The 23,311-nt window shown below is 41.6% G+C and overlaps 1 protein-coding gene across 2 annotated transcripts in view; it reads left to right on the forward strand.

Moving 5' to 3' along the window:
- Nucleotides 1-23,311, forward strand: part of cdk14 (cyclin-dependent kinase 14) — a 270,852-nt gene that overhangs the window by 43,348 nt on the left and 204,193 nt on the right. The window contains exon 1 of one of the 2 annotated variants that reach the window (XM_050047720.1): nucleotides 17,348-17,474. The exons of the other annotated variant lie outside the window; for it this stretch is intronic. The gene's annotated coding sequence lies outside the window, so the exon portion shown is untranslated. Of the gene's footprint in view, nucleotides 1-17,347; nucleotides 17,475-23,311 lie in introns of those variants that run through there. 2 annotated transcript variants of the gene reach the window in all.

Here is a 23,311-nt window from a genome sequence, read left to right on the forward strand (position 1 = left end):
TTATCCTCATATGGCCAACTCCAGATACTGTAAAGTCATTATTAAGAGTCTTTCTGGGCTGTTGCAGGGTGGGTCAGGAGTGATGTCATCTCTGATGTATTTCCCCATCGCTCCCGCTCAAATGTTGATGCTCAGAGAACAAAAATGTTCTGTAAAATACCAGAGGATCAAGAGACTCTAGTCATATTATTATCAGGATTCACATTATACTGAATATGACTGTGTGTGTCCGACATACTGATTTATGAGGGCACAGCACAGACATCTCCTTCAAAAAGATGTCAAAATATGGCAATATGGAGCAGTCAGTGTTTATGGATGGAAGCAAGACAGTGACGAAAAATATACTAGTTTGTTTTCATTTAGATATGCCTAGAGTATGTCAGATAGTGCCACCATAATGCCTCTGCTCTGGAACACATTTTTGGCTGCATGGATTTGGAGGAGATGTGCACCCCCAACCATCACCCTATAATTACTTTTTGTCCACAATGCTCTCAATACTGGCCATTTGTCAATCTTTTCAGAGCCTGCTCTGTCATGAGACATGCAGCTTTGTTGATCATGCATTGAATCTAGTCCTGCCCTGTCTTGTTACACTGCACCAGTGTTAGAAACCAGGCCACAGTGAGCTACAAGTTCAGTGTGACTGAAACAAACTAAGATGTGTCCTACAAATGGGGATGATGGCACACACTGCCATTGGGCAGTCTCTTCTCACAGGCTTTTACAGGGTTTTACACTTGTTTGCACACATGAAAAGTGATGGAAGCAGTGGTGTGAAGTATGAAAAAAAGACCTTGAGAGAGTGTACCAAACCCTGCAGACCTTCATGTCTCTGCGTACCAGGCCAGTAGCTGCAGAAAGTGGGTGTGATTATTGTATCCGTTTTGGGAAATGTCAAAAACACTGTTGATTCAGCCACCGTAAAGGGGGTTTTCGATGCTGTTTGATAACCTGACAAGCACTTCACTTTAAGCATAGTGGCCTTAAAGGAGCAGTTCACCCGAAAATAAAAAAAAACATATTGTTCCTCTTACCTGTAGTGCTGCTTATCAGTCTTGATTGTTTTGGTGTGAGTTGCAGAGTGTTGGAGATACCAGCTGTCAAGATGTCTGCCTTCTCTCCAGTATAATGGAACTAGTCTCCAGTATAATGGAACTAGATGGCACTTGGCTTGTTGAGCTTGAAGCGCCAAAAAAACTCATTTGAAAAACTCAACGGCAATGTCTTTTTACAGAAATCATGACCCAGTTGCTAAAGATAATCCACAGATACGTTTGTGCAGAAGAAAGCAGAAGGAGGCTCATGATCATGACAGGGCAAGTTGTAAACATTAATGGCATCCTCCTTAGCTGAGCTGTAATGTTAGTTAGCTCAGCGGTGCTAGGTAAGCTAGCCATAGGTAAAAAATGACAACTACATGCCAGACGGCTATTCAGTGAAATAGATTTGCTCTCCAGGTGCATGCGCCAAAAAAAGTTTCTAGCTTCTGGGTTTACTTCCGCCCACTGAGTATGGGCAATAGTGTTTCTCCTGCTGGCCCCGCCCATGAGTTCCGGCTTGACTCATAGACTTTACATTGCGATGTTGTCACAGTTTTTTACAGGGTTCCCATGGTCATGGAAAACCTGTAAAAGTCATAGAATTACACAATTTTATTTTCCAGGCCTGATGGAAATCATTGAAAGTTTGGAAAAGTTACATAATTTTGTGTGTAATGAAATTAATTATTACAATAGTCTCCCATAGATAACCTTCCATGTCCACTTCCAAGGCATTATATGCATTAAGAATACAGTGACAGTGTAATCAGTTCCATTTTCCCTCATGCTTAAAAATCAGTGCCAGACTGATATACTGTAAGTGCTTGTATGACTGTGCCCGAGTTTGAAGTATTTGAAGTGAATATGAATTTTACCAACTTGTAAAGATTGCTGATTAATTTTCATGCAATAATTGATATTTGGAGCAAATTATATGACACAGCTCTATTCGTTTTACATATTGTGAATTTACAAAAATAAAACCTCCATGGATCAAAAAGTTTGAGGTGTCCTATTAACAGTTTGATGTCTCTATCATAAGGTGTTCTATATGGAAAATGCTTTTTGGGCTGCAGGGGATTTTTTGACTGTGATGGCCAATGGAGAAAAAAAAAATGGAAGGAAGGCATTCCTGGGGGCATGGAGCTAGCAGGAGAAGCAAGCTTCCCTCTGCGTAGTGATACAGTTGGGTGTAGTTCAGTAGAAAGAAAAAAAGTTCCAACATGAAACTGCTCACAACCAGGTCTGTGGATTATCTTGAGTAAATGGGTAATCATTTCTGGAAAGAGACATTGCTGTTGAGTTTTTCAAATGTATATTTTTGGCGCTATGAGCACCACAAGCTGTGTGCCATCTAGTTCCATTATATTGGAGAGAAGGCAGATTTTCTATGTCTGATATCTCCAATACTCTGCAACTCACACCAAAACAATGCAGACTGATAAGTAGTCCTACAGGTAAGAGGAAAAATATGTATTCTTGATTTTGGCATCCCTTTGTGACGAGGAGCATTATGGTGCAATATATTGTAGAGATTAGCACTTGAACTGAGCCAAGAACCACTTTGATCAGGAAAGCAACATAGTCAGTCACTGTCTGCATATCAGCACCTTTGTAACCTTCTGCCTGGTTTGTTTAGTGTTTATGGTCACTGGCATAAAAAGAAGGATACATACAAAGAATCCTGCCAAATTCTGGTTTCGGCTGTCAGTCTTGAACTTTATCCATCTATGTATCCAAGGTCTTTGAAGGCTCGTTGTACTGTAGGAGAGTCATTGCCATCTGCTGGCCGAGCTGAGCCTTAATCCTGTCTACACTTTGTGTCAATTTGTCATCATTTGCAACACTGACAACCAGCCAGTAAACACACACCATCCCTTTTTACATTTGACTCTTCCAGAGCAGCCCTTGCCATTATCTCAGCAGAAAGCACACGGTCCACATGCCTCTCAGTGATGCCTTTAGAAAACAATCTGCGTGACTGACTTTTAGCAATCAAAGCTATGTGAGACATTTCTCTCAGCAACAGGGTATGGTTCTGTTAGCATCAGTGCCCCCGCAGCCAACCATTCTTCTTTACTTGAGTCTTAAAAGCTGCAAGGCTACGAGAAGTTAAGAGTCAAGCCAAGGTCAATCCAGCTTTAGAAGTCACACTTCTACAGCAGACTTTGGCACTTTGTGCAGGTTCGCTACAGTAAAATGTAAGCGCTAATCTGAGGGCCTGGAGCGGTGTGCTTAGTGATGAATAGGGATTATGGTGCTTCTTTAAATTCTGCAGTCGCTCTGCCTGTTTCATGTGCTCGTGTTGTATCATTCTGCTGATTTGCATTCTGATGCTCGTCAGCGGCACAAAGCTGTGGTTTATCCCTCACGGCGAGCAAACAGCAGACTGATGAGCTGTTTGACCACCACTATGAAGAAGTAATTTTCTGAAGGCTCATCCCTCAGGCCGACCTATTGTTTTATGAATTAGCCCTAAATTAATTGCAACGCTGAGCTTGTGAGACAAAATGTTTTCCAATAAGCAGTTTTGTTTCTGATTCTCTGCGTGTGTATGTGTTTGTGATTTGGTCTGCTCCTCTATTGATCTGCGGGGCCCAGAGGTGGCGGGCAATGTGGAGCGCGCTGCGGAATAACAATGACAGAGTGATGGAGGGGCAACATGGAGGCTCTGTTTCTTCAGAAAGCCAGAGGCATCAGCAGGGTCCTAAATCCTAATACAGACAGTGGGAGGGGAGGACAACACACAGATGTGCTATGTGAGTTCAAGGGGAATTTAGGCCAGCTACGGGTGTGAATATCACTGAACATTTTTTTCCACATGCACAGCACACATGCGCACATAAACACACACAGACACAGAAACCCATATAAACAGCTGGAGCACTAAGTACAGCAGCTGGGTGCTTCATCCTCTCTAGGTCATTCAGTTCTCCGTCATGGCTGGAGTTAAGTGGATATGGTGCTTCTGCAGCATTATTCGCTTTTGTCCTTGTCAGTCGTTTGGCACTTTTCTCCGACAGGTAGGTGGTAGTTGTGTTTGAGCTTTTTTTTTTTAATTGACAAGGAGGAGTCAAGGTCAGCAGCAGGCCGAAACTCACTCCTACACATTCTCTGTAGCTTCTGTTACACACTCTTTAAAGAATCTTACAAAATGTGTTTCACAGTATAGTGTGTCTGTGGCCATGCAGGGTGTACAGCCAATTATGCCATGCAGGCAGTGTGAGGTATGATTCAGCTCTAAGTGTGGACACACTGGGCTCATTTTAATAGCTACCTGAGGCGGACCCCGCCTCTTTAATCTCACTCTGGACTTTCGCAGTTCAAGTTTAACTTCTGTACTGATATTCAGCTCCTGTGGTACTTCCTGTCTGACCTTGTTGACTAAACACAAGGTTGATGTTCACTCAGTAAGGGGCTTCCTACTGTAGGTGGGAACATACAGCTGCTGTTCATGTGACACCATCTGGTTCCAATCATATGTGTCTTATTCAGTTTGATATGTTCAAACTTAATGGGTTTTTTTCACACTGTCACATACAGTATATCTATCTGCTTTTTTCACCACAGCATTGCTGTTGAGTTTGTCAAATGTGTTGTGTTGGTGCTTTGAGCGCCACAAGCCGACTGCTAACTAGTTTCCTTTTATCGGAGATTTTATTTCTATTGTTGATATCTCCAACTCACACAAAAACAATCTAGATTGATAAATAGCGCCACAGGTAAGAGGGAAATATGTATTTTTGATCTTGGGGTGAACTGTTCCTTTAAAGGGGATCTATTCCCATTTTCTAAATTCATACATGATATTTCCATGGTCTTAGACAGTCCAAAAATATTAGCAAACATGAGCAACTCTTTCCAAATCCAAAAATTACACTACTAAAATTCAAATTTGTGGTGTGAATAAAGTCTGGAATTGTTTCACTGACAATGAATTGGAAAAAAGCTCATTTGAGTATGAAAAAGAAAACAAACATTCTGTTTGTCCACAAAATCTGTCTCCCATTCATTGTCTACGAAGAAGCTTCAGAGTTTTTACTTGATGCCATCAAAAGTGTGAGACTTACTTCTCTAGTTTTTCGCTTTGAGAGAGAGTAGCTCATGTTCACACATATTGATTGAACTTTCCTCTGTCATGGAGATAACATATTGGAATTCTTAATTCGGGTGGTGTCCCCCTTTAAGTTGGCCAGAGCTGTGGTGGGAATTGATGTCACCACACTTATTGAAAGATTACACAAATCGTTGCACAATTAAAACTACTGGGAGCTTTTAATAGAGTGTGGGGATTCTTGCTCTGATCTAAATGTTTTTTTAGATGTGCGTGCCCTCCACTTCTCTGCTTCTTCACCGCACTCACAGACCCACTGCTATGACAAGGCCTACTGGTACATCTTTAAATATGCAATAGCAAGAAAAGCATGCGTTGTCTTAAACATTAATAACAATTTCAATTTAATAAAGTTTAGCCAGTTTCATCGCCCAGCCCTGACATTGCACAGGACTACACCTGCACTTTTCCTGCTTTTGAAGCAGCTGATGATGGAAGACTGAATATGTCAATCTGGCACGATGTGTACATGCCCACACAGTCCAGAGAAGTCATTTAATTACGCAGAATAAAGAAAATCACTGGTGTGGATAATTCCTGGGAGTTTGAAATTGCTAATCATTGAAGAGAAAATTACACAATGTTTATCAACCTTGAGGGGCAGCATACATGCACTGAACACCGGCTCTGTTAGAACAGAAGAAGGGCAGTTCTTGTACCTGTTTACAGCAAAGCCAAACTAACTGTGGTCTTAAAGTCTCATTGTTTTAATTAAGAAGAAAGTCAATCATCACTGTAGGTTATTTGGGCTGGAATGTATATGTGGATATGAGGATGCATTTTTATTAGTCTGCATTACCACATTAAAAAGGAAAGTGTCGTGTAATTCAGCATTACATGTTTTGTGTCTTTTGAATGGCGACTAGAAAAAAAACGGAGGATATGTTGTTTACAGTTCTGGCAGTGTGGCATGTGTCTGGACCCACAGGTGGATTTTTTGACAACAGAATAAAATCGGGATATCCAGGTCATAGAATTCATCAGTTATTTGAGGTCGTGGTTCAGGAGTCAGCCTCAACGATCATGTGACTGCTGAATGAATCCTATTATAAGGCTGATGTAGGTTGCAGCGGAAAGAAAGAATTCATTGGACAAATGCCCTGTGACGACCGACATGATGACTGTGACGACTTTTCACACCAGCAGCCTTAATGAGTGTCAGGAGGGTCACAGCCAGATGAGTTCTGGTGCTGTTGTGTGCAGCAGGTGGTCAGCATGGTGGTATCTTTTCATACAAACTGTTGCAGAAATAAAGATGCAAACATTTGTGATTCTTATGATGTAATTGCAGGTTTAGGAGAAAATAACTGCAACAGTTAACTTTCAGATTAAATGAACTCAGTCAACGAACATTATTGGCATTACTGTGGAATATATGTAATGTTAGTTGCTCTAACCCGGGCAGTGACCACAAAGTAAATATCATTCAGTCATCATGACAAACAGCACACATACAGTGTTGTTCAGTGTTTCGGTTTTACTGAGAGTGTTAACTGGTGATTCAGCTGAATGCATCATGGTTGCTCGTAGTGACAGCAGCTGTTGAAACACAAACAGTGTCCTTGTAAAAACCTTTATTTTAATTAAAACATTTTTTAAAGATGATCATTATGGCTTTTTATTGGATAGGACATGTTGGGTGTAAGGGGGAGACAGAGGGGATGACATGCAGCAAAGGGCTGCAGGTTGGAATCGAACCCGCAGATGCTGTGGTAAGGACATAGCCTTTAAATGTGGAAGACTTGTGCTACCAGATGAGCTACTGGACTCCCCAATTTATTTTGAATACCTACTCACCTCTTTATTATCTGCGCCACCATTTATGTAAGTTATTAAGAGCAACCACGGCTTTCAGCTGAACGTCGCCAGTTCGTTGAGCCAAAACATCAGCAGCTGTGCTTTTTTTTTAAACCGTCGAAAACCTCACTGCTATTTGTAGATCCTGACTAATATATTGGTCGGCTGATTACATCAACTAATATTGGCCTATCACAGATATATCAGTATCGGCATATATGTTGCTCAATATAAACCAATATGAAAACTTTTTTTTTTACAGAATGTAAAGTAGAAAAATATGCTTAGGATAATTTATAGTCATCATAGTCACATCACCAGTGAAGTTTATGGTTTCAGTGTGATGATATCAGTTTCAACAACAAAGTTTATTATTGAACTGTAAAATTTACACATCACTAAATGTGTGTTCTTGTGTGTGTGTGTGTATACAAATATATAACCCATATAATGTACTGTATATGTATTATCGGCCGATATATCAGTATCACATTTTTTTACTCCCTAATATCGGTATCAGCCCCCAAAATCTAGTATCAGTTGGGCTCTAGGTATTTGGCAGACAGTCAATAATGTCTTTGTTTCATTTTAGTGAGGAATCCTCTTTTACACCAATTTTGTGCTATCCCAGCAGAAAGTTAGCAGTTGTAAAGTAAAGAGTGAAATGAATCCATAACACTGGTCAAAGAGCGCCTGTCAGACTTTCAGCTTATTTCAAGTCAAAATTCTGACAGTTTGAAATTTAGAACCTCAATACTTCTCATGGTGTGACTTCTGCTGCGACCCATGACTACACACCAACCAATCTGAATATGACATGAAATGATGCAAAATACACACGGGCAAGCCAGCTATAAAAACACATTTATCTCAAACTTGTTTTGCAAAATTGGCAGCCCATGTAGCCCTCTGTTCCTCAGCCCAGACCAGGCCCTTACACACACTTTTAATAATGTTTAAACCATGAGGGTGGAGAGAATTGATGACACGTCTCTGCTTGCATGCTTGCATCTTTTCTTCCCTATTTGCATCTCTCCGCTACAGATCAGTGGGTCTTCGTCACACAGTCTGACACCCCTCAAAATTAATATTGTACACTCTGACACAGATCGCCACCAAGACTTTATTAGACCTATATCACACTGCGTGTCATCCAGTGAACCTGCAATATTGTTGTTATTGCACTGTGTGCAGGCACCATTAAAAAGGCACAGAGTGACAGAATCTTCATAAAAGTCACAAGTGTAAAAGCAAAGGTACAAGGTATCCAATACTCCTGCAACACTGCAGTGACTGCAAGTGTCACAAGTAAAATAATTTGTAAAAGGAAACAGCGTAAAGACTAAACTCAAAGATGTCACCATTAAATAAAATAGAATAAAAGATATGTATTTGATTTCTAGCGGTAATGTAAAGGTCATTAAGGGACTGCTCGTTATTAATGAGGGGAAAGGGGTGGTGCAAAAACTGGGAGGCATGTCAAATAGCTTTTTAAGCACTACGGAGGGACTTATGTTTTTTATTCTAGCCAAGGGGAGGGATCTACAACTTTGAATGACAGAATTTTGTATCTATTTTACCATCATTTTTTTAAAGAAATCATGTGTTTGGAAGGCACATTTTCTTTAAAAATTGCCAAATTTACACCATATATCATTGCAAAAGAAGGTAAAAACAGCATTTTCAAATTTCGTATGGTTCTTGGACACATCATGTTTGACAAACACTTCAGTCAGACAAAAAAATATAACCAAATCCAAGCATAAGATAGTGATATTTCATGAGTATCACTTTAGTCTACATCTCATTTACAATTTGGCCAAAAATAAGCTGCTTGCACAAACTAACCAGCATGCACAACAAGAGTGTAAAAAAAACAAAACTCTTTAACTCTTAACTTTTAACTTTCAAACATCAAAGGGTAGGTTTTCAAACTCTAATAACTAATTCATGGTGGAGGGAGGGTCATGCATCTTCCCAAGTCACTCAGGGAGGCTCAAGGAAAAATATTTGTAGCTTCACCCCAGCCACCTCCCTCCCCTGATGAATAAAGAACAGTCCCTAAACTGCTAAAATATGCAGAAAAGAGTATGGCACTGTGGTCCCTCATGCATATTGCAGGATGTTCTTATTCACAGTGATCAATCTTCTTGTGTTAAATGTGGACAATAACTTAAAGAGTATCACATTTCAAACAGTCCTATCACTTAAAGCAGATGGCATTAAAGTCCCTCAGGGTAGCCACGTCAGAGCAGACACAAGACCTTGAGCAAGTATTCAGCTCAGAGGAAAACATGTCGCCATTGAGTCAGACTTGAGCTCTGACCAAATTCCACTGAAATTAGTCTCTGATGATAAAATCAATATGAGTCTCCTGCCACGCTGGCTACTGTTTAATGAGACAACATCTCAGTGGTTGGTTTATGTGCGGTCTGAGGCCTTTGACTGTTTGCACACTTGACTCTGAGCCAGCTGAATCAAGCACTTTTGGTGCTAATTGTCCACTAACATTGCAAAATGCTACTGAACTATGCCAGTCAGAGGTGTGTGGTGTGTGGGAGAATATACTTTCATTACATAGATATCATGCCTGATTCATTACACATATTAAAGGGTGTTAGTGTATTTGTCACTGTTGGTTTTTGCAGTCAAAGAGTCTGAAAGCATTTATTATAATAATGAGCTATATCATGAATAAAACAGCAGCTGGCTGCTGAACAGTTCAGGCAGGCAGCTGTCAGATTCACTCCTTTCACCACCTCATGTTCGATGGTATTACTGAGTTTCCTCACAACATACAGGAGCTTGTCATTGCAGTGCAGTTCAGGTACAATCTATGGTATCTCAGATTTCACAGCTTTTCAAAAGCACATTAAAGCACCATACATCAACAGCAGACCTCAAATGATTCAGTATCATTTGTATTACTAAGCAATGATATGATTCGCTGTAACAATATGCAACAGTGATTGTCAACAGGCAGCCTGCAGGCCACATATGGCCCACCAAAGCCTCCCACCCAGCCCACAGAATGTAAATCAATGCAGCAAATGCGAGGAGGAAAAAAAGTTTGCTGGTATTCAGGAAATCTAGCATTTGTCAACTTTTATTAAAGCAACCTCAAAAATTGAAATTAAGATGGAAATAATTTTATGAGAAATGATTAACAAACCCACATTTATGTGTGTGCTTGACCCATGGGTACCAACGATGTTATTAATCTACCTGTCAGCTTTTTATTTGTGAGTTTAGTGTTTGGCGGACCTAGAAAATATCACAGGTACGGGCATCTTTATGCTAGAATGGGGACAAACTCATAGCTCTCACTTCTCGTTTCCAGTCAAATGACGACAGCATTCAATCCATTTTTCGCCATGGGTCTGATCCTGGACCATCCTGTCTTCCCGATTAGCATACTTTCTGTTGCTGCCGTCTTCGGAGCCACTCTGCTTGGTGAACACTCAGTTCTACGCTTGCCCGGTTAGCACTAGCTCACATAGGCAGCAGCGGCTAACATCCAGCACTGACCCTGTCAACGGTTCCAACAAACCTCTCTGCAATTCAATTCAATTCTGCGTTTGCCTGGTGCAGTGGCTAACGTCCAACACCAAGCTGTTTTAACAGTCCCAACAAGCTCACGCTGACACCCAAAGGGCTTGACACGTTATAACCAGTAATGTTAGTCGTGTGATGCTAACAGTTAGCCCCGTCACTGTGTGTGTGACACACAAGTGTTCCCGGCGCAAAGCTCACACTCAGCCATTAGCAGCTACAGCTCATACATACAGTCTGTAGTGTGGTGCAGTTGAGCACAGAGGGTATGCCACCAAAATGTTCTCCACACTATTTACATTATGGGTATTGACTTAAGTACTTTATTGGTATTGGCATTATTTTGAGAGTTCTGGTATTGGTATTGTATTTTAATTTTCAGAATGAGAGCCTGTGTGTGTATCAATCTGTTCCCCCTATCTAAATTCTGAGGTTTTTGTGGGTCTGTGAATGCAGTGCAGGCCGAACTCCTTTTTTCCCCCTCAGCTGCTTCCTTATGAGCTGCGGGGAGGATAACTGATGAGGTGATCCGATCAGAGCTGATCAGATCAGACTGATGGATGAGAGGAGCAGCCGTTTGTGAGTGAAATCAAACTTTTAGACCCATCACAATGAATACTTAAAGGGATAGTGCACCCAAAAATGAAAATTCAGCCATTATCTACTCACCCATATGCCGCTGGAGACTCAGGTGAAGTTTTAGAGTCCTCACATCCCTTGCGGAGATCCAAGGGGAGAGGGGTTAGCAACACAACTCCACCTAATGGAGGCTTACGGCGCCCCAGATTCAAACGTCCAAAAACACATAATTGAAACCACAAAGTATCTCCATACTGCTCGTCTGTAGTGATCCAAGTGTCCTGAAGCCCCGACATAAAAAGTTGTTTGGAAAAACGTCATTTGAACTCTGTTTTTAGCCTGCTTGTGCTCGAGACCAGCGAAAGCACATGAACACACATGAACTCGGTGCCCATGTCTCACGGTCCCCACTCAAGAACAAACACGTGAGCGCGGAGCACAGAGAAGCAGTCAGAGCTACAGGCTACAATGAGGCTAAAAACAGTGTTTGAACAGAGTTCAAATGACGTTTTTCCAAACAACTTTTTATGTCGGGGCTTCAGGACACTTGGATCACTACAGATGAGCAGTATGGAGATATTTTGTGGTTTCAATTATGTGTTTTTGGACGTTTGAATCTGGGGTGCTGTAAGCCTCCATTAGGTGGAGTTGTGTTGCTACTTCCTCTCCCCTTGGATCTCTGCAAGGGATGTGAGGACTCTAAAACTTCACCTGAGCCTCCCTCGGCATATGGGTGAGTAGATAATGGCTGAATTTTCATTTTTGGGTGCACTATCCCTTTAAGTTTCACTGTGCCTGATGCTGTGTTGCTCCATCTGTGCCCAGAGTAGGCTCTGCACTGCAAAATATGGAGCAATGAATACCCAAACAGTGTATATATTGCAGCAGCTCCAAACAGTCCAGTCCAGCTCCAAATATAGAGAATCAAAAGGTGGCTGCAAATATTTTAATTGTTTTTAAAAAAACAAAAGGGAAACCCTGAAATAACTAGCAGTGGGCTGGGCAACGTATGTGAAACAAATATATTATTTTTGGTGCAGATGTGTTTTTGGTAGACACAAATGTTTAGTTTTATTCCTCTGCAGATGAGCTGAAAAGTGTATTTTAGACCCAGTTTTGTTTCCATATCCTGTAACTCCTCTATCTATAGCTGATCTCCTCATTCTCTGCTCATCACACATCCAGGCAGGCTGTTCATTGTCTCTCTACCTCTTACCCCCTGATGGACCCCCCCCCCCAGTCACCCCAGTGACCCATACACAGTATGTGTATGTATGAGTGTGTGTGTGTGTATCTGCTTCCGGACCAGAGCTGGGAGGATGTTTTGTGCAACCCTGAATAATGAATGACCTACAGCCTCCCCACCACAATTCTGTACTTCCCTTGCACATATTTCACATGTGTGAGTGTTTATATGTTAAAAGGGTTAAATCCTGTTAAAATGCAAATAATCTCTGCTGCAGTTTTTATGGTTTTAACTGATTGCTGTCTGCTGTGGCTCTGAAATCGACTCTGGTTTAGATCCAATCCGAGCCATCTTATTGTGAATTTCACACCTTCCTGCCTCACTACAACATAATAGACATGGTGTGGTTCCTGTGGCAACACGCCTGTCAGTCAAGGTCATCCATGACGGGGAGAGAGAGGGAGCAAGGGAAAAACAGAGCGGAGAGTGAGACTGAGTGAGAATGTGAACAAAGGAAAAGTCTCCTCTATCTGATGATTAGTGTTTGGTAGCGTGACGGAGCGTGACATGATTTGGGCGGCAGCTTCTCCTCCTTAAAATACACGTTGTGACACACACGCTTCTCCCGCACTGCTCTCACAACCTTATTGTGAGATATTTTCTATTTAACATAATCATCATTAAGTTGCTCTTTGTTGTGTGTCTGTTGTTGCTGTTGGTGCTTTTGAAGTATTACTTTCACGTATTTATTCATACATTCATCTGTCTTCACCTAGTGGTTGTTAGGAGAAATGACATTGTTGTTAAAAAAAAAAAACTCAAGCAGGTCTTGTCTTATCTCTGCAGTGCTGCTGGACTGCAAAGGTTCCTGTTAAACACACTGTATGGTTGTGTTGCAGTGGTGGCTCCGCCTCCCAGATGATTCAATTAATCTGTAATGGATTCAAACTTTTGTGGGGATACAAGCAAAAAACTGGGCTATAGTTTTGTTTAACAGAGTATTTTATTCTCCTTTCTTGTCCCCACTTTCTAAACATCACCTTCTGATAGGAGACGAGGGGTAGTGAGCAGGTATAATGCCGCAAGCAGAGTGAGAACAGAACAACAGATAATTTAGATTAAAAGGTCACTGAATATGACCATTACTCAGATAACTGATAAACAGTACATGCACTAAATTCTTAAATAAAAGGCAGATTGCAAATCAGTGAAGGCAGTAAAGACCATGTAAAAAACATTCTGGTTGAGTGAAATTACCTGTAGCCTACTCTAATAGTTCATGTGGTTAAATATGTTTTGTAATGTCATTTCCACAGCGTTTATTCCCTCAGTATGTCATCCCAGCCTTTCACAGACTTTCACCCTGGAGACTGCTGTAGGCCTTACCTGTGAAATAATAGAGTTATAATAAAGATGGACGACACGACAGCTCACCAAAAATGGAGCCATTCTGTCTTGACCTCCCCCTGGTGGCTGGCTGCAATATGGGTCATAAACCCCGCCCCCTCTGTGTTAGCGTATGGGACAAGTACACATCAAATACATTTTTACAACAGTGGTTTTTGTCATTTTAGGTAGTTGTTACCAAGCTGTTGTTTGTTCAAGTGATCATTTTTCTAATAACTTTGGTTTTTATCAATTATTTGGTGCCATAAAAAGGGGAATTGGCTACCTAATTGAAAGCTGTGAGTGCTAATCATTGTGTCATGATCAATGGAGCTGCACGTGATTGGTCGGAAGGTGGGAACTTGATATCATGGGGATCACTAATGCACAGACTCTGGCTCCAATGACAATGTTACACTGCTATGCTATTGGGCTCGAAAGGGCATGTGATTGCGCAATGCATTGTGGGTCGCAAAAGCCATTTTTGCGGTCATTGTTGTTTTGGTTACGTTGGTAAGAGAGAGAAGAAGCGAAGCGAGAAGCGAGACAGAACACAACAAAAAATGGACTGGGCTAAGGAGAAGTCTGTTGGATGGTACCAAGACAAGCTGGACCCTGTTCCAAAGGCTCAGTACCTCAACAAAATAAAGAAAATAGGTGGAGTGGATCCTTACGAGCACTGAAACACACATCATTTATTACTTTTATTACTTATAAAGATTTACATTTTAAAGACAAAAAATTAGGTCAATTGTGATGTAAAAACTCAAAATTAATTTTCTATGTGTGGGGAGAGAGAGAGAGAGAGAGAGAGAGAGAGAGAGAGGGTGTGCTTTGATTTTGCTTTGTTTGCTGCCCTCTGCTAGCGTTAGCTTGGCTAACGCTAGCAGCCTACTAAATGCTGCGTATGAAACAACATAACACATGCTTTGATTCTAACTTACCGGTGTGAAAATGCAGTGAACACACCAACATGTGTCGGGTGAGGTTTGGTCGTCTGATGGCTGCTATCCAAGCCATTTGGCACCTCTTGGTTAGCTCAGAGATCCGAGGTCCCTGGCTTTGTTTCCAAGTGGGAAAAAAAAAAAAATCTCAGCCCATTGATCCTTTTTCCGTAGCGATCGTGAGAACGATTGTGGCAGTTAACTACACAGCAAGTCTGCACCTTTCGAGCCCTAGTATACCAGGCTTGTGAAACGTCATTAGCTAAGGCTAGCAAGCAGTAACTTAGTGCCTCTCCCTACACGTTGCATTAAGGCGAATATATACTTATGCTCAGCTCTATGCAGAGTCTACGCCGTATACTTTTGCAGTGTCTGTGTCACTCTGCAGTTACACGTCCAAAGCACTGGTAGGCAGCAGGGTTTCTGTGAAGTGCTGTAAAGTGTAGTTGATTCGAAACACACCCAAAACACATGACATGTTAAACATGGCTTAATAGTGACAATTTCAATTACAAGCACACAAACCAGCTTCACTATAACTGGCAGGATTCGCAGACAAAGCATTTGTGTTTTTGCTGGAAACATTTTCCCCCCAATTTTTTATTTATATTATATATATATTTGTTTGTTTTCTATGGGATGCTCATTGCAGCCGGGGAAAGAGACACTGATGTGCATGAGCAGTGGGCGGAAGAACACAGAGAGGAAAGGAAAGACAACTTTTTGACTCTTGTGCTCTCTTCGGGAAATTTTCTATCAAATGAATAGACACTGATGTAGTCCAGTATGCACATCTCAAAATATATCCCATGCTACTCCTCATAATAGCAAGCAGAACCATGACCCCTGACACTCTGATTCCACTGTGCATGTTTTTTCAAATGTATGCAGGAGGAGCAGACAGTGTTGCATTACTCTTTAAGAGGTGAAATAAAATATGTATTATTTAATAAAAAGTATCAAACAAGAGTCTAGTGTAAAAATGAATCGCATTCATTAATTTTTGCTGTAAAAGTATTTAAACATTTCACTTCAAATGAATTTTGGCAGATGTGTCGAAGTACAGCTGCTGGATTTTGGGCACAATTGTCCCCCTGTCCTCTACCACTGAAACTGGTCTGTAGTCTATTGTAATCCATTTTGCAGGGGAGTTAGTCAGCCACAGGTAGACTCACTCCGTTTGTGTCTGAATGCCTTGTCGAGTTTGGCATGTTAAGGCTGGCTGCAAGCACTGGCATCAGAGGCTGTGCTAGCTCACGCTTCCAGGTTTGCTGCTAAATGCTTTGTGTTGAGGTGATATTTCAGGCTTGCAGTACTCCAATGGTACAAAAATTCCTTACTGCAGAAATTGCAGAGTATGGTGCTCCTATCAACAGTTCCATCCGGGCGTTTTTTAAATGTAAATGTTCCATTTAAGGGGCCAAGCAGCGTCATCTCGTCTGCCTCCATCATGTGACAAAGCAACTGTGGCCTTCGTTGACGCCCTGGGTCAAAGGGCACCACGGAACGCGATTAATCAGAGTTTTTGTTTTTTTTTAACCCCTTATTTTTTCTGATTAATTAATTGAAATTAGTGTTCTATTTTGACAGCCTAGAAAAAAGATAATGGTTTGGGTTTAAATAAATACATTTGTAATATAACGTGACTTAAATATGTCACTTGAGTGACATCAATACATGATGACCCTATGTGACTTGCGTATTGTTACTTCATCAGTTGCTCTCAGCGTCAAATATTGACATGGATGGGTTTGCACTGGTGTTAGTTAAAAGCCTAGTGTGTCTCAAAAAGACGCCACAGGTTGTCTTAGGTGTCAATATCACATACCAAAAAAAAGCATTAATAGGAAAATACAGTGTCAGTGTGCACGTCAGTGAGACTTTTTGTTATTTTAAGGTTTTAGTCCATGCCGTAGTTGTCTTGTGGCAAAACATTTTGCACAATGTTTCTACTCTTTGTACTTTTTGAGTCAGTGAAATGTATGATGTGGTATTTATTTGATCTTCTACAGTTTATGTGCTGTAAATCAGAGATTGCAGGATTAATTAATTTTTCTTGTAGATGCTTGAAGGTCATGAGCAAGCTGCCAGAGAGGTGCTGCATGGTCTCTCTCCTGCCATATTTGAGAAAAACACATTTTTACTGATGAAGGACATGGCATTGTTCCAAAGTGTGGTGAGGCGAGTTTAATTAAGATATATGGTTGGAGTTTTGTTGATTTTATCTTATCTATTTTTTGTATGTCATTTTATTTTTTGATCTAAGGTGCTGTAGCATAGTCAGGGAGATAAAAACAAGCCCGGTCCATTGCAGCTCATCTTCACTTAGCTTAGCTCAGCTCAGACTCACACACATTCATGCTGTAGCTGCATCACTGTAGCCTCAGCTGCTAGCTGCTGCTGCTGCTGCTGCAGACACTGTTTGCTTCCTTAAACTCCTCTGGGCTGTACCATCTGAGCAGAGCGGGGGTCCTCTAGGGTTTCAGGATGTCCTCGCGGACAGACTTTTTCCCTCCCATCTGCTGCATCGCACCCATTCTCGACCTCCAGCTGCCCACCCACCTGCAGCCTCCCCCCCCCTTGTCCCTCATGAGCCATAAGCTCACAGTCTCACAGGGCTGTCTGCCAGAAACAACGCAGCCTCCTAATACCCTCCGCCGCTTCAGATTTCACTCCCCCCTCTGCTTATAGTACAATCTCATCATTTCCAGCTTGCAAAGGGAGCGGAAGAGAGGGAAGAGAGAGAGAGTGTGTGAGAGAGAGAGGGAGGGAGGGAGATGTTTTGAGCTGGTTTGCAGGGAGAGAGGTTGGCCTGAATGCGTTCTGTCTGCTCTTCAGAGGCATCCAGGTGAGCTGTTTCCTCCTGGAAGGTAAGAGGAAGGCTGAGATTGGTGCTTATTTTGTCCTGCATCCCTTGCCATCACCCCCCCACCCCCTTCTTCCCTTGCTTCGGATACATCGCTTCTGTTAGCGTGTGTGTGTGTTTGAGCGTGAACAGTATTCCCCAGATATACCACACACACTCGTAATATTGTATGGGGCGATGTGGAAATGTGCAGGCATGTTGGCATATATGCATTTACAGGGGAAATATGAATTGTGCATGCATGGTGTGTGTACAAGTGTGTGTGTGTGTGTGTGTGTGTGTGTGTTGTGGTTTTTCTTGGTGGGGGGGGGGATCAGGGTGATGATGAGCTCTCATGCTAGCATGACAGCTTGAAAGTGGATAGCCCACCTGAGTCCCAGTGCGTCTCAATGGTGAGGATGTGACGAGAGACTCTGGGGATAGGAAGAAAGTAGCGGGAAAAGGGAGAAGGCAGTATGTGTGTGTGTGTGTGTGTGTGTGTGTGCTAAGCTTTAGCTGCAGTTTTTGCAACAAAGTCTCAATGTTGCCTTCTCCCTGAAACAACGTCAGTACTGTCAGGTCCCCCCCACCCCTTCACCGCCACCATCACTACCACCCATCCCCTCTGTGCTAATAGGTAGCATTTCCGTTGTGGTGGAATGGGTGCTGATGTTTTCTGGTCTAATGGACAGGATGCTCTGCTGCAGCATTTTCCTGCTCACTCTACAATATGTCGTCCCACTTTGGGCAATTTTGCAACATGCTCGTCTTTTCCGAGCCCAGAGGGATGGAATGTGAGCGCCGCGGGAAGACGAGAAAGAGAGACGGGGACAGGCCATTTACCATCTGTGGCAGCGTCTCATGGACGCATAGTGAGGCTTTCTGCAGGGCCATATGCAGCTCCTTGGGAAGACGGCAGGCCAGGCTGTTCGGAAAGAGAGGCAGGGAGAGAATGAGGAAGAAGCACTGAAACAGGAGGAGTGGAGTATCAGGGTATCATGTGTTTGAGAGAGGATCAGTGTTGTCAGGATACAGGGCCAAATGTTGAGTGTCCTCTTAACTGAGAAGCAACAATGACTCTCTTTCTTTCATCGTGGCCTGGCAAGGCTCAGCAAGCGTTTGTGTGGGACACATGTCATTTCAAGTAGACTATAGCTAAGTGACAGTCCTTACCCTCAAGTTTTGCGTATGCTTCGAACAAACTAGGTTGTACAGATTGTCATTGCCCATGTTTATACCTGTTCTGAATGGCATCGCTGGAAGGTAGGCCGAAATCCCTGCAGTCATATCCGCCTCCTTGCTGCTTCACACTGTCTCCCTGATCTCTCTCCAAGAACTCTGTCTTTTGTGTATCTTTGTAGGCTTGGCGCAATGTATAACAACAGTGGCAATAAGGGCACATACTTTGGGATAGTCTTTTCCTGCAAAGCATTCATGGTGTGGTTGTGTGGAAAGGATAGCTACTTGAAAGAGCAAACCCTGCCTACTTTCAGAACTCTGTACACCTGGCCAGTTGCTGATCAGTGTGTTTTGGAACATTACATTTTGCTTTTGATAAGGGGTTCCAAAGTGCTATTTAACAGTCTGTGAAGCACACCAAGGACTTCACTTAGGTGTATATTAAGTTCACTTTAATGTAAACTCTATGTCCACATTAGGCTCTGCAATACATAAATATATCAATATTGTGATATGAGACAAGATATCATCGTAGATTTTGCCTAGATTTTCCTTAACTCACTAAGTGAATATATCCACATTACTGATAAACATTTATGAAAAAAATTATTGTGTAAATACTCTACCAGCACCAATAGTCAACCTTCATTATCAATTTTAAGGTATCTGATTTTCTCTGTATTGCCCATGAGTATGTACACCTGACTTGCTGAACACAGTACTCATGATCATCCTGGAAAAGCACCATGATCTTTTAAAATGTCTTGTAAAGTATTCAAAAGAACACTTTCTCAATACATCTATGGCAAAAATATGGGACATTCAGCTGAAGAATCATGTTTCATTTCACATCTAGAACACCTAGTTTTAAGAGTTCATGCAGCAAGAGGAGTTTTGAAATGGATTGGTCATGGTTTTATTTAAACCAAAGATTTCCAAACTTTTTGACTTCAAACCTTTTAAAAATGACAATGAGAAATGCAAGAACTTTTCCAGGAATCCAGAAACCATTTCAAGAACCACAGACTTAATAAGTTTAGATGGTTGACAATAGTTTCTAGTGGCCCTGCTCCGGAGGTAGTATTTTCTCATAGTTTGGGCAGACTTCGTAGTATTGAGCACTGCTAATTGGTCAGACACCAACACTGTAGCTTCTACAACTTGTGAACTGTTTTAGTGACTGAAACAGACATTACATGTATTGGTTATTGACACCAAAAAGGAAGATTTGTAATCAAAAGGACCTTTTGTCTACTAATAATTCCTTGTCAAAAGTGCGTATTCAAGGTTCAGTGTTCATCTATTATCATTGTACAACCCAGGATTTCACAGTGAAATGTAATTGTTGTCCCTCTATTCTGCACAACAAAAACAAACCAAAAATAGTAGCGATGAAAACACTGGTGAATTGTACAAGCAGATGATGTGGTTGTCACTGAAAGCACATTGAACTTTGACTACATTTAAGTACCAGGCATCATCAATGCAAACATAGAGTTGGCCTTTTCTTGTTTCCCCAGAGTCCTGTGCTCCGTCAGCCCAGAACACGGTCCAACATGAACCTGAGTTCAATTCCCCTTCCTTTTGGATGGGTATCAGCCAGGCTGGGCAGTGGAACAAGCCAAGGTCCAAACTAGACCAGCCTAGCTCTTATCCTGGCTGTCTTCCCTCTTTGCCAGGGGTGGTCATACCTCATGACCATGAGCCAAGAGCATTTAAAGCAATTAGGTTTGGAGCCACTGATATAGACACTACCCATGATAGACTGATTGGTCTGGTTGCCATCCATCAAACTTGGTCAATACCAGTGGATTATTTACAGACTAAAACCAAATTTTGAAAACTGAGCAAGCAGCAGATAGTTCAAAGCAAAGGTTATCTTCCTCTGTATTCATACCACCGCTTTGTTTTTATCTTTACCTCAATATAGTGAACCCTTCAAGGCATGTTTTGCTTGTGTCATGTAGAGGTTACTACAAACTGGAATACTTGAGCTTCGGTGCTGGCTTCTGGAAAGAGAGGTCAGGACAGTGTGAGCCCTGCACACAGGTCTCTGATAGCAGACACAATGCTTTTATTCAGATGCAATTCCCCAGAGATGGAGTCAATGGCACACGGAGTGATTCATATCAAGTGGCTGCAAAATGAAGGTGTTTGCTTAAGTGGCACTTGTGCTAATGAGTCAGTAGTGAATGCCCAATTAGACCTGAAATCCACATCCAGTTAATGCCATTTTGCCATGCTGATTTCATGTGGACACTGTTATGTAACATTGCAACATGAGACTGATTTTTTTTTTTTTTTTTTTTTTTTTACATCATAAGCACTACATCCTAACAGCTGTCAATTTATATCAATAAATATGTTGTAATTTTTAGCCATGTCTATGGCTCTATGCATGGTACATTAGGTTGGTCCACCACTTTGTTCCAGATTGAAATATTTCAATGTAATTGACATGAAACTTTGTTCAGACATTAGTTCTGAGATAATGTATTTTACTGACTTTGATGGAGCTGATTTTTCATGTTGCACCAACATGAGGTTGACATTTTCATTCTTAAGAATAAGTGAACTTCTGGATGGATCAGCATAAAATTTGGTACAGCCATTCATGCTCCCCTCAGGATAAATTTTAACAACTTAGGTGATGACAGTGTGTTCAGTACTTATGTTTATGACATAATACTTGGAAAAACTAGTGGCATTTCCCTTTACTCTTAGTTTATAGCCTACTTTGTGTAAAGTGCCAGTGCTGGCATGCTAATACCCTACACCAAGATGGCAAACCTGGTAAACATAATACCAGCTTACCCACAGCATTTTAACATTGTGACTTTGTGCATGTTAGCATGTTGTTGTTAGCATTTATCTCATTTGTGCACCTCACTGAGACACTAGCGTGTTGGCATGTTTTGTTTCTGTTTCAGTCTTCAGGATTGCACAACCTTAAATCAAAGTAGCTCCAAAATTGAAAAGGTTCGTCCTTGGCCTACCATTCCACCAAGTTTCATGAAAACTGTGCCACTAGTTTTTTTTGTTTTTTTTAATTTCTCCTGACAAACAAACAAACTAACCCTCCTTGGTGGAGGTAGTAATGATCAATTGTGGGTAAATGGAAAATTAAATTGTAACTGTGTCTATGTTTCTGTGTTTCCCTATGTGGACCACCTTAATAAGTACATTTACTGCACAGAAAAGCAGCGATGCTGGCAATGTGCTCTACCAGGAGAGAAATTTTAAATTCCAACTTTGAAAGAAACTGAGAGGCAAATCAGACTTAAGTGATGAGAACTCATTCTGATAGTGTTACAGCTTAACGGTGTGTCCAGAGGCTGTAATGAATCTCAGCGCAGCTCTTGTCTTTAGGGAGACAGAATGAGAAAATTGCCACCAGCATTGTAACAAAGTGAAGAGTTTCTCTGTTCAGTGAAGTATTTTCATTACAATGCTGTGCTCCTGGCTCAAGTTTCACAGCCTTATATGACAGTGTTTTTGAGGATGAGCAAGGGTAGAGGCTGCCAGGGCTGGTAAGGAGAGAAGTTGGTGGGGTGGGATGGAGACTGAGGTAAGGAGCTGGCCACGTCACAGCCATTCTCCTGAGTGACTCTGCGCTCTCATGAAGCCGGAAGTGCCGGGAAGCCGGCCAATTTAGTCATTTATGTCTGTGCTTTTTATTCTCCACAGTCCCAATGAAAGGCAATGGTCGGCTGTACTAATCAGGGGGTAGAAGGCCTGGCTGAGTCACTAACTGGCCAGAGCGTTTCCTCCTCCAAGAAGTCTGCTGGATCTCAAAAAGCTCCTTCACTCTGGGAAAAGAGGCTGGCTGGCTGGCTGGCTGGCTGGCACTGGTCACTGAGTTTGAGCTGTGAAGCTTCCTTGCAGTTAGAGGCACTGATGCACATGGTAACAATTATAAGCAGCGACACAGTGATAAATGTATAAAATTGTAGTTAAAACGTGCTGGGTCATGGTCCAGTTTCTGATTCAAATCTACATTAATTTTGCTCTGCAATCAATGATGCAGACAGTACTGTAGGGCATGAAACTAATCAGAAAAAAGAAAGACAATTAATCTAAACAAAAACATGCAAACTTAAGATTTATGCAGTCTGAAACAGGCTGAAGCTATATCTTAATATGCTGACCCCTTTTTCAGTACATATAGCATTTGACATTAAGTGCTACCATGAAGGGAATTAAAAAGCGGAAACTTATGGAATGCTGTACCAATACATAACAGCAATATGGCTTTCTGATAGTGTATTTCTATACATCATCATCATCATCATTATGAGGCTGTGTCACACCCCTCAGCATCTCATAGTGATGCACAGGGCACCCTTTAGCCTTAGCGATGCAGGGATGAAACACATTGTAACACATAGTTAATGATGTGAAATGGTCAGTGGTCAATGGTAAGGTTTTGGCAACAAATCTACTTGGTTAGGTTTAGAAATGAGATCACGTTTTGGTCTAAAATAGGTATGTTTCTTACGTAATGTAACGTGACATAAGTATGTCATGGGTCACATCAGTGCATGACGACTGTACATAAATTGTGTAATGTTACGTTAAAACAACAATGACTTTTGGTTTCACAGTATTGCAATTTACTTTTTAATCTATATGTGGTTTTCAGCACAATTAATTGTCTGTCACCACTCCCAGAAAACTCTTCCT

Source organism: Epinephelus moara, chromosome 6, assembly GCF_006386435.1.
Source record: "Epinephelus moara isolate mb chromosome 6, YSFRI_EMoa_1.0, whole genome shotgun sequence".
NCBI classification, from domain to species: Eukaryota; Metazoa; Chordata; class Actinopteri; order Perciformes; family Serranidae; genus Epinephelus; species Epinephelus moara.